Here is a 10,000-nt window from a genome sequence, read left to right on the forward strand (position 1 = left end):
GTGAGAGTTTGGTTCTTTGAGTTGTCCATTTATCTGGTGAGAAAAGTAATCAAAACTAGGAAACATTCTCACAGTCCTTGCTGTAAATTTCATGGGAAGCCTATAAATCTGCAAGACAACGCTAACTACTCCAATTTTGATTAGGAATTCTATAAAGAAGTCCTCAATAAAAATTGGTGACATCTTCAGAAATATGACAAATGACTGAGCAATAAAATCATTAGAAATTATTTGAAACCCTAAACAGCAACATAAGTCACTACCTGTAAGGTTACAAAGAATTGTCACAATAATATTTTAAATCAAGTTATAGAGATATCTTTACTAAACCATAGCCTTTACTTATTCTATTATTACTATTATTATATATTTTGTATGGCAATAAAAGTTGTTTAACTGTTGATTCCAAATCATGGTCGAAGGTAAAGAATTAGAAGACCAGGTGTCAGCACAGGAAACAGAAGAGTTTAAAGTTTGCATTTTATGTTGACAAAAAGTCAAGAATTCTGGTTCGCTCTTCTCCTGGTAATGTTCGCATTGATTACACAATTAACCCCGTTACACACCAAGGAGCATATTTCAATGTTTCTGAATCCTATCGAGATTATTCACAGTCCTTGCATAAATAAATTATTTGTTGAGCAAATCTTTACTTGTACTTGTGAATAGATTGAGCAACCAAATAAATTTCAATTTTTATACTACATTTAGTTCCTGTTTGGTTGCGATTTAGGCAGAGCTTGTGAATTGGAAGGTCATAAACTGATGTAGCAGTCTACATCCTGGCTTTCCTTGTGAGTCCGACTTGTCTAGGATATGTCTGAATTACTAAGCCCATCTTCCATGTTCTCCTTGGGGTGGATTCCATCTCCAACACCAAGTCTTGTTCTTAAAGGTTTTTGCATTTCTTGTACCATCTATTCCTTAATAGTAAATTTGGGGCAAAATATTTCGTCCAACAACTCCAGAACTCTTGTACTCTTTTCTCAGTGCTTCTCGTGAAGTGTTTTGGGCTAACACTCTGTTCTGGCTCCAGCAAAGGAGGCTGAAAGTGGTGTTCAATTGAGAGGTCATTTGTCGTGACAGGCAGATTTTCCCGGATCTAGACAGAGCTAGAACAGAGAGGAAACCCATTGATCAAATAGGTCATTTCTGCCAGATATATTCTTCCCTGTTCCTCTGTAAACGTTTGATTCTTTGATGAAGCATCTAAGGCTTGTCTTCCTGATTTGATGAGACTTTCTATCACTCTGTTCTAATGGCTAGCTTGTGGAAAAGTTTGGGAATGTCCCAGCCTTGCAAAGTTTTGTTAAAATAACTTTGTACGCCAACAAAGTTTGTACCATGATCCAATCAACAGTTACTGGGATATCCTCTGAGTAAGACAAATCTCTGAAAAGCCATGAGAAACGTATATGAGCTTCTGTCTGTTACAAGCTCTGGATGGACCACTCTTGCATGGAAATATGATTACTTGTGCTTCCTTCAGTGTTTTTCTTTTGATTCTTATTTGCAAAGGTCCAAACATGTCAATTGCTGTGTTGCTGAACACTGGGAGACCTGCTGCAATGTTCAGTCTCAGAATCTGACTCATCATTTGACTTAGCAACTTCCTGCAGGTCAGACATTTACCAGTTACTTGTTTGGCCATATTTTGCACACCCACGATCCGAAAAGCTTGCTTGATTCATCGATGAGACTTTTGTAACTGCATTTTGTTTGCTTTTTGTAAAGTTTTTTCAAGAGTATTAATTAATGACCTTGGAAGGATAATGGGATTGTGCATCTCATCTGGTAATGATCCGATGTTCTCTAGTCTCCCATATGCACATAAAACACCTTGTTTATCTGATGCTGGAATCAGCTTCTTGTCTACAGTATATAACTTGATTGTCTGTTAACTCCATTTGAATAACCACAGTTTAGATTCTCTCAATTCTTCTGTAAAATGGTGTCTCTTTTTTTATTTTCAACCTTGTGTTGTTGGTGAATCGTAGAACGTAGCCAAAGTTTTCCTTGCCTTGGCGAACGTCAAACAAGATTTCATCAAATATTCCAAAATATGGTTTCCTTTTGACTCCATTGATGTAGCTGAGCAATCTACTTGTTTTAGGGTGTTCACAGCTTTGAAGTTGTTGAGCGGCTTCATTTCCTCTGACAATTCTTCACCACATCCCTTGGGATTCTCTTTAAACTTGGGTGATTCTTCTTCTAGGCATTTCAGGGAATGGAGGACCTTCATACCAGGTCTTCAACTTTTCTAGCTGAGCTCCTCTCATCAAGATTATGATCATATCTGATGTATTTACACGCTTCAGAGCCCACTGTCTTTACTGGATTTCAGCTACTCTTACCAAAACAAACAGTCTTGGAGAGGTTTTACGCCGGGTTAACATGGTCTGAGAATCAATCCAGAACTCTTTCTTGCAATTGCTGATATCAGCAAATTCTAGTGCTTCTTTACATGTACTGTATAATCTTGCAATTGAGAAGCACCCCGTCAACTCCAAGCATGGTATTGACTTTTTCTTTGAAGGGGCAAAAAATGCTTTAACCATGTGCAATATGCAGGAATAACTGCCATCTGTGAGTTTCCATCTGAGGAATATGGCTGAACCATAGGCTTTCTCTCCTCTGGCAATCCAACAACTCAATGCATTTCTCGTTTTTGGCTGAGAAATGCATTTCTGTAGTCAGTTGTTTGTATATTATTTAGGGTGAGGTTGGAATTGATGATAACTCGCACTTTTGTAATGCATCTGATCCTGTCCAAATTTTCTTCCTAAATTGAGGCAGTTCACCATACTGACAACCATGTCGAAAAAAATCGAGCATGGGTCATGGATAATGTATTCCTTTTAACAGGCTGAGCTTGTGGTGGTGGTTCATATGGCCTTTTTTTATTCTATAAAACCTAGTTTATGTTAGCTTTATGTTTTCCTCTCTCTTTATATTGTGAAAAAATTTGGAAAGATCAAATGAGATCAAACTGAGTGGTAATTAGATACATCCACCTAGCAACATGTCAATAGACTGTTGTGTAACAGACTGCATCATTAAAGATGCACAGATACTTTAGATCGGATGCATTCATGATGTTGGAGGTATTTATATTTTAAACTTGCTAGACCGTGCAGCAATACATTTTTGTTACTTTCCTTAATTTTTCTGTAGTCTGATGTTAAATTAGTAACTGTAGTTGTTTGTACATGTTTTAAAATCAGCAACACAAGCCTCTCTTGACAAAACTCAGAAAGTGTTACTTTAATCTGTCAGAATTTTTCCTTTCAATAATTAGCTTTGTGTAACTGTTGTTGAAGAAATTTCACAGTTGTTTTGCTAGAGATATATTTCAAATAAATTAGTAACTGAGAAGATGAACTTGAGTGCAAGTAACAAACTGTTAATACTTTAAATGGCCTCTGCTTCTCATCTCTTCCCTTTTAGCTATTGTGAAATTTTGATGGTGACAATGGTGGTCATAGTGTTACTGTTGGCTGTTGTATTGTTTTAATGCTCTGAGGGCGTCTAAATCTTTCAAAAGGTGTTGGTAAGGAATGGTGGACCAAAAAAAGTTAAATTTAATTTTACGACCATTCCATTTCTTGTTATTACCTCATTGAATTGGAAAGTTCAAGCAGTGGCAGAGAACCTTAATAGCAGAATCTAGTTGTCCTGTACACATGCTACCTAAATGGACCCTTTGATGTTGCCTCTTGCCACAAAACTTGTCATCTGACAAAGCCTACCCATTGCCAATTTTTGATGAAAGCTGTTGTTGTACTTTGATGCAAGCTTGTGGTACAAACAGTGCAGTGAGGTGACAGTGGATTTATTTTCTTTCGATGACTAGCCATGCCACTAAAGTGACCAGTTATCAGTGTTGCACTGTTAGAAACCAGAGAGCTACAGTCTTTCACCTTTACACAGAGCGTGTTTTCTTTGAGTTGTGAGGAGGGTTAAGGTGGTTTTTGCATTGGCTTTGTGTAGTTTTTCAGAACATTTCAATCCGCAGTGAACGTGTTTCAATGTTCTCTGTTTTGATACATCTGAGATACATCTGTGACCTCAGCAGTTAGGAGACCAAAGCAATTTGCTGTCTATACCTTCCCCAACAAGTTGTCATCAAAAGAGCTCCTAATTACCAAAAATATTACCCCAATGGAACTCTGTGCTGAGTACTGGAAATTCTTCATCTCATGAAAACCAAAATATGTTTGCAGATTAGCCAATGATGAGAAATTTGCATTTCAGTCTTTCTCTTTGACAAGCCAGTATGCTCCGCTACATGCCTTAAACATGAGGTCATTTCTGTGGAGTTTCTTTTCCTGCACTTTTTTTTAATGTAATGTAGAGTTCACAATTTTTGTTAACAAAATATAGATACTTGTCCGTGTATTTCAGACTCAATGGGATCTTTGTGTTGCTGGATCATCTCGTAAACTGTTCACAGGGTGTGGCGTGAACATTTTGTGTTGCTTGCATAAGAAGCAAAACATTCCTTCTCCTTCTTCTCCTTCTTCTGCAAGTGTTTAGGCACTTCTGGAACAACCAGTTGTGCAAAAATCTGTCCTGTCCAGACCTTAGCTGAGATTTTTTGTGAGTTCATAGGTGCTAGAAATGGTCTCTAGCATACTTGTAGAAGTTGTATATGATAATGTCTGTTGAAAGGGAAAATAGTATTTCAACTTCTTTCATAGTCAGAGGTGTGTCTGAAGGTGATTTCTCTAGGTTTTGTATCACCTCTTTTGTTTGTAATATTGTCATACTTCCCTCCCTTGGTTATTGAGGAAATTATCAGTTCATATGCAATCCAACTTTGAATCATCTTCACTTGCTTTGCACTGACATAAGCTGTTCTCTGAAAGTTTCCTCAGCTCAACATGCCTTACCTCTCACCCCTCTATTTTCACTGTAGTTAGTTCTTGGTGATACTTCTGGAATAGCTGCTCTGTGTGCTAAGAGACTACATTTGCCCATTTTCTGAAGTGTTTGGGAGACCATTGAGGGGTGAAGTATAGCATATGCCCCAAGTTGATATCAACTTCAAAGAACTGTTTATCTGTAATATTAGGTTGATTAAACAAAGAAACATTGTCTGTAAAGCAACCTCGCTACATGAACTACCATGAACTAACTTCTGTGGCCTCTGATCACTTTTCATCTCCTCTTGGTACTTGCTTTTATGTTGCACTACATCTGCACTAAGCAGATCTTGAAGTCTGTAACCCTCTTCAGTATATTTGCAAAGAGGGATGTCTAGCGCTTGGAAAAGCTTAACAACAGCAACTGCACCAATATTGAAATGTATCACTTCCAATGTTAATTTCTTTTGAATTTCTCAGCCACACCATCCCATTCAAAGATCTGTTTTGATCCTGTTTCTTGCCATGTAAGCACTTCTGCAGTAACTCATCCTCAATTAGTCTTGGCGATAACAATGCCTGATATTCTAGAAAAGTCATTTCCATGTGGTTTTGAAGCTTACATTGTTTACGTCCTTGGCTTAGCTTCCACATGGTGACACGACCATTGTGTAATAAGTAGCCTGTCTTTTGTCATTTGTCGCCAGGTTGCTGTAGAAAGATTTCTCAGTTCCAGGTGGAGGCATATTCATTACTGAGTGGAAGTGGCCTAAAATAAGACATTAAGGCTGTATTTAAAAGAAAAATGAAAGCAAGTAAAATCTAAATAACTGTATCTTAAGAAGTACATCAAAAGTATTAAAATACATTAAGTGATAATCTAATCTGCAATATCTACTCTAATTTAGCTATGTGTCATATAAAACACTACACCGAAATGAGAAGACTGTATCTTGTTTTAAATGGAAGTAAAGATAAGCATAGTCAAATGTTTAAAGAAAGTGAGCTCCACAGTTTAGCATCACTTTAATGACAAGTTTTTTTTTAGGTATTTGGTCGTTTTACCACTTTCCCCTGATTCCAAGGCAGAGGCGACTAACGACAGGTTAAAAAGACCCTTCTCCACAATGGTATCATGATACCTGTGTCAATGTCAAAGTTGTCTTAGTATCCAGAGTAACTATCAGCTCTACTCCACCTTTTCATTGGGCGTTTGATGGATATCAGTGGCATATACTGTTTGAGAGAAGTGTACCCCTTTATACTTGATCCTTGCTTCTTCCACTGCCTGCTTGCTATTGGGGTTATAACAGTGAGACAAATTGGCTGTTAACCTTGCTAGGAATGGTCTTAGTTGGTATAGTGTATCTGTCTAAGCAGAGTCGCAAGCTGGCATCTAAGAGTTATCATTCAGATGTAAATATTAAATTTTAGGCAACACATTTGCAGTTTCAGGGATGACAAATAGTGGATGCTCCTGGCAATTATCGAAAGAGTCCCCTTTTATTGAACCAAAAATGTTTATATAGTCTTACTTGACCAGACAACGAAAGAAACAATTGTGTAAAAACCAGCCATTGCACTACCTGTGGTACGACCTTACTCATCAATGCAATCAAAGTAAATGTAATCACGTTTCATGAAATTCACCAAAAAAGCTGTGTCTGAGCTTTGTATGTGTAAACAATTAGTGCCATTGTTCAATCACGAGGAAAGTGTGAGATGAAAGTAGAAAACCATCCTTTGATGTCATTCTGAAATGGACTGAATTTCAGGGTAAAAACCAATTTGAGAGCTATTTTGTCGTCACTTGTTTGGTTTGGAACGACATCAATTGTTGAGAAACTTCTGATGGAAGTAAGCAAGGCTCTCAAAAGATTTGGCTGCATTTGTGGAGTTAAGAGGTCGAATGATGAGTTGTAGATCACGAGACTGCTCACTTTGGTGTCCTGAAATGGCCACAAATAGGCCTATTGAAATCCTGGCGTTGAAGCTGAGAGTGATGGCAGTAGCTCCCACACATTGATTGGTGTAAACTTTGGATAAACCAGCTTCTTCACTGACATTTTTTTCATTTTAGTTGACTTATATGAAATAATAATAATATAGTAATCAACTTTATTTAACAAGGGCTACACAAAGCAGTAAATATACTGCAGAACCCCTGGCCCTATAAATAGTACAAATTAAAAAACTAATGACATTACATAAAAGCATTCAAGACTTACTGTGTAAGGAGTTATTAAAATACAATTAAGATATAAAAGTTAAAATTTAAACTATCTGGTATATTAAAACAGGGCAAAGATAAGGTCAGTTAATAAAATGTAAAATTTAAAAATACATGACAAAAATTATTCAGTAAATGTTCTAACAGGATTTCTTGAAGCCTATAAGATTCTGTTTCTTTCTCATCTAGCTGGGGATCTTATTCCAGAGGCGGATAGTTGATACTGTGGAGGACCCCCTCCACCCTCTCAGACTCCCATTTGAATTGGGGGCAGACGAGGTTTAATTGTCCATGTTTAATCGCTCATTAAGTAACATCTGCATTTCTTATTAACATCTGATTCATATGGATGGGCAATCGCCAGCAGTCTGTTAAATACCAAACTTGACTTATATATTCTTGCTTCATCATAAAAAGGGACCCAACCTAATTGTTTAAAAAGTTCAACACTCGTTGTTTTCGTATCAGCACCCAGCTGTGTGTTTCTGTAGCCTGAAAACTTTTAGAATATTTTCTGCAGAGTAGGATGACCACACGGTTGAGGCATACAGCTTTGTCTACTTGACCTTTGCATTATAATAAAGTTTCCTTTGATCAAGAAGCAGCAAGCATCTTATTTTCTGCAGTACAGCCATTCTCTGTGTGAACTACTTGCATAGACTATCCTAACTTTCAATAGTAGGAGGGTGGAATAGAAATTCAAGAAGCATGGATGCCCACGATCAAAAAAAAAAACAGGAGAGCCGTGCGACAGCGGACAGCCAAGGGAGCAAGTTACTGAATGAAACAGCAAGGATAGAAATGCACCAATCAGAGCTGTTGAAAAACAACTAATCACAGCAGAGCATGATGCATTATAAGATCACGCAAGACCAGTCGACCTCATCACCTGAAGAAGACTAGCAGTATGCAGTCGAAATGTTGCGATCAACATCACGTGTGACTACATGGTGAGACAAATGAAAAACTTAGCTTTTATTGTTATTCACTACAATGAATAACCACAACCATTTTTTGATATTTTTCTCGTTTCCTACTAGATTATTTAATCCGTGTTCGGCACTTTTATTGCCATTTGATAGACACTTACTCAGGTTCCAGAGTTTCCAAGAATTGTTCTTGTTTTCAGCAATTTTAGTTTTAGTATTCCTGATAAGTTTTGGTCACACTGTTTTTTACTCGCTCAAAAATTCCAGTTGCTCTCTGCTTGGTTTTTCTGGCTTTCTTGAGAAGCTTGTCACGAGCCTTTATCCCTTTCAGGATTTTGGCATTGAACCATTTTGGTTGGACTTTACGCTTCACTCTCTTTTGCTTCAAAGGGAGATGCTCATCAATAATACCATTGAAAATTTTATACCAGGTGTCAACTACATCATTTGGATCCTCAAATACAAAGGCGCAGTCCCAGAGGGCTTCATACAGGGATGAAACAAGCTGCTCTTTATTAAGACTCTTGATGTCTTGATAAGCTATTGTGGTGTGTTGATCTCTTTGTTCTTTGAGCGTTTAAATTTCCTGTTAACAATAACTGGGAGGTGATCAGTTATCTCAGAAGACATAATCCTCATATTATGAAGGTACTACGGGTGACTACCCCAAATGTGATCAAGGCCCGATTTTCATAGGCTGTGTATTTCAAGCGGTCGAGCTTTGTACTATCCTGCACCTTTTGCTATGTTGTTTTTTCTTTAGATACTGCAAAAAAGTAGTGCACGATGGATAACTTGTCTGGCAAAGGCTTACTATAAGAAACAATCCTTCCTCCCTCCCTCTCTTGCCTTTAACTTTTGCCACTGCTTGTTCCTTTCTCTCTTATTTCCACATAGGTACTTATTTGAATTTCCTCTTTCATTTCTCTTGCTCTTTGGAAGATGAATTTGTGGTCCTTAGTGTTTCCAAAGAGGTGCAGGAGTTAGTTCGCCAGCCCTTATATTTTATTTTAATTCCTTTAATGCATTATATGCAAAATTCATTTCCTATTAATATCCAAAACTTTCTCATTTAGACCCTTAGTTCTATCTGCCAGCGAGTAGACCTCGACTTGGACCTAATTAACTGTCTTTTCCACGATAGAAAATTTACCCAAATGTCCTCCAATCGTTGCAGTTGCAGTTTCAACTGTGGGGGGTTTGGATTCTTAAACAAACATATCTTGTCTGGAGTTGGAGACCTACTGATTTTGAGCACTCGTCTTTGGTTTTGAATCGATAATACTATTTTTAGATTTGAATCAAACATTTTGTGTGCGATAACAAACATAATGCAAAAGCATACAAACAGAAATTACATAAGCAAAATTATACCTCTTCTGAATTTTGCACGGTCTCAAGTAAATCAGTTCACGTTGTTATGACTTATTTTTATTGTTGGCTCCTAAAGGAGCCGTTTGTGTGTTAGGGGAGACAACTTTAATTGTAAACTCGATCATCGAATTTGAATGGCTACAGCTTTCCATCTCGTCGCACGTTTGCCATAGCTGGCAGGTGTCGCCGAAGTCTTCTCCAGCAGACTGTTTATAGGTCTTGAACAGAGCCCACGCATATTTCTCGTGATGCCGATTCGAATTCACGCTCATCTGCAATTCATAATTCAGCGATAGCGATGAAATCTCCGAGGGTGCTGCGGGGGCAACTGGCCAGCCAAAACGCATTTGCCATGCTACAATTGTTTTCCTTAAGGATTTGTAGCACCCTCTGGTATCTTGTTTGGATTGTGGCCAGACTGTGGGTGCTGGCGCGAGTGGCGTCTTTCTGTTGAGGTTGCTGCTGAGGTTCGTCAGAGAGTCTTATCTCGACCTTGAGCTCAGCAATAGTCCTTTGGGCATCCACCAACTTAGTTTTCAGAGTCTTGATGGCCTCTGACTTTGTTTGCACTAGATTGGCCAACTCTTCCGCATCTTTTTCTT

The 10,000-nt window shown here is 38.0% G+C and overlaps 1 pseudogene; it reads right to left on the reverse strand.

The window, feature by feature from the left end:
• Positions 1-9,503: 9,503 nt before the first annotated feature.
• The window catches only part of LOC131776931 (uncharacterized), a 791-nt pseudogene continuing 294 nt past the window's right edge, over positions 9,504-10,000 (reverse strand).

Source organism: Pocillopora verrucosa, chromosome 14 (assembly GCF_036669915.1).
Source record: "Pocillopora verrucosa isolate sample1 chromosome 14, ASM3666991v2, whole genome shotgun sequence".
Taxonomy (NCBI): Eukaryota; Metazoa; Cnidaria; class Anthozoa; order Scleractinia; family Pocilloporidae; genus Pocillopora; species Pocillopora verrucosa.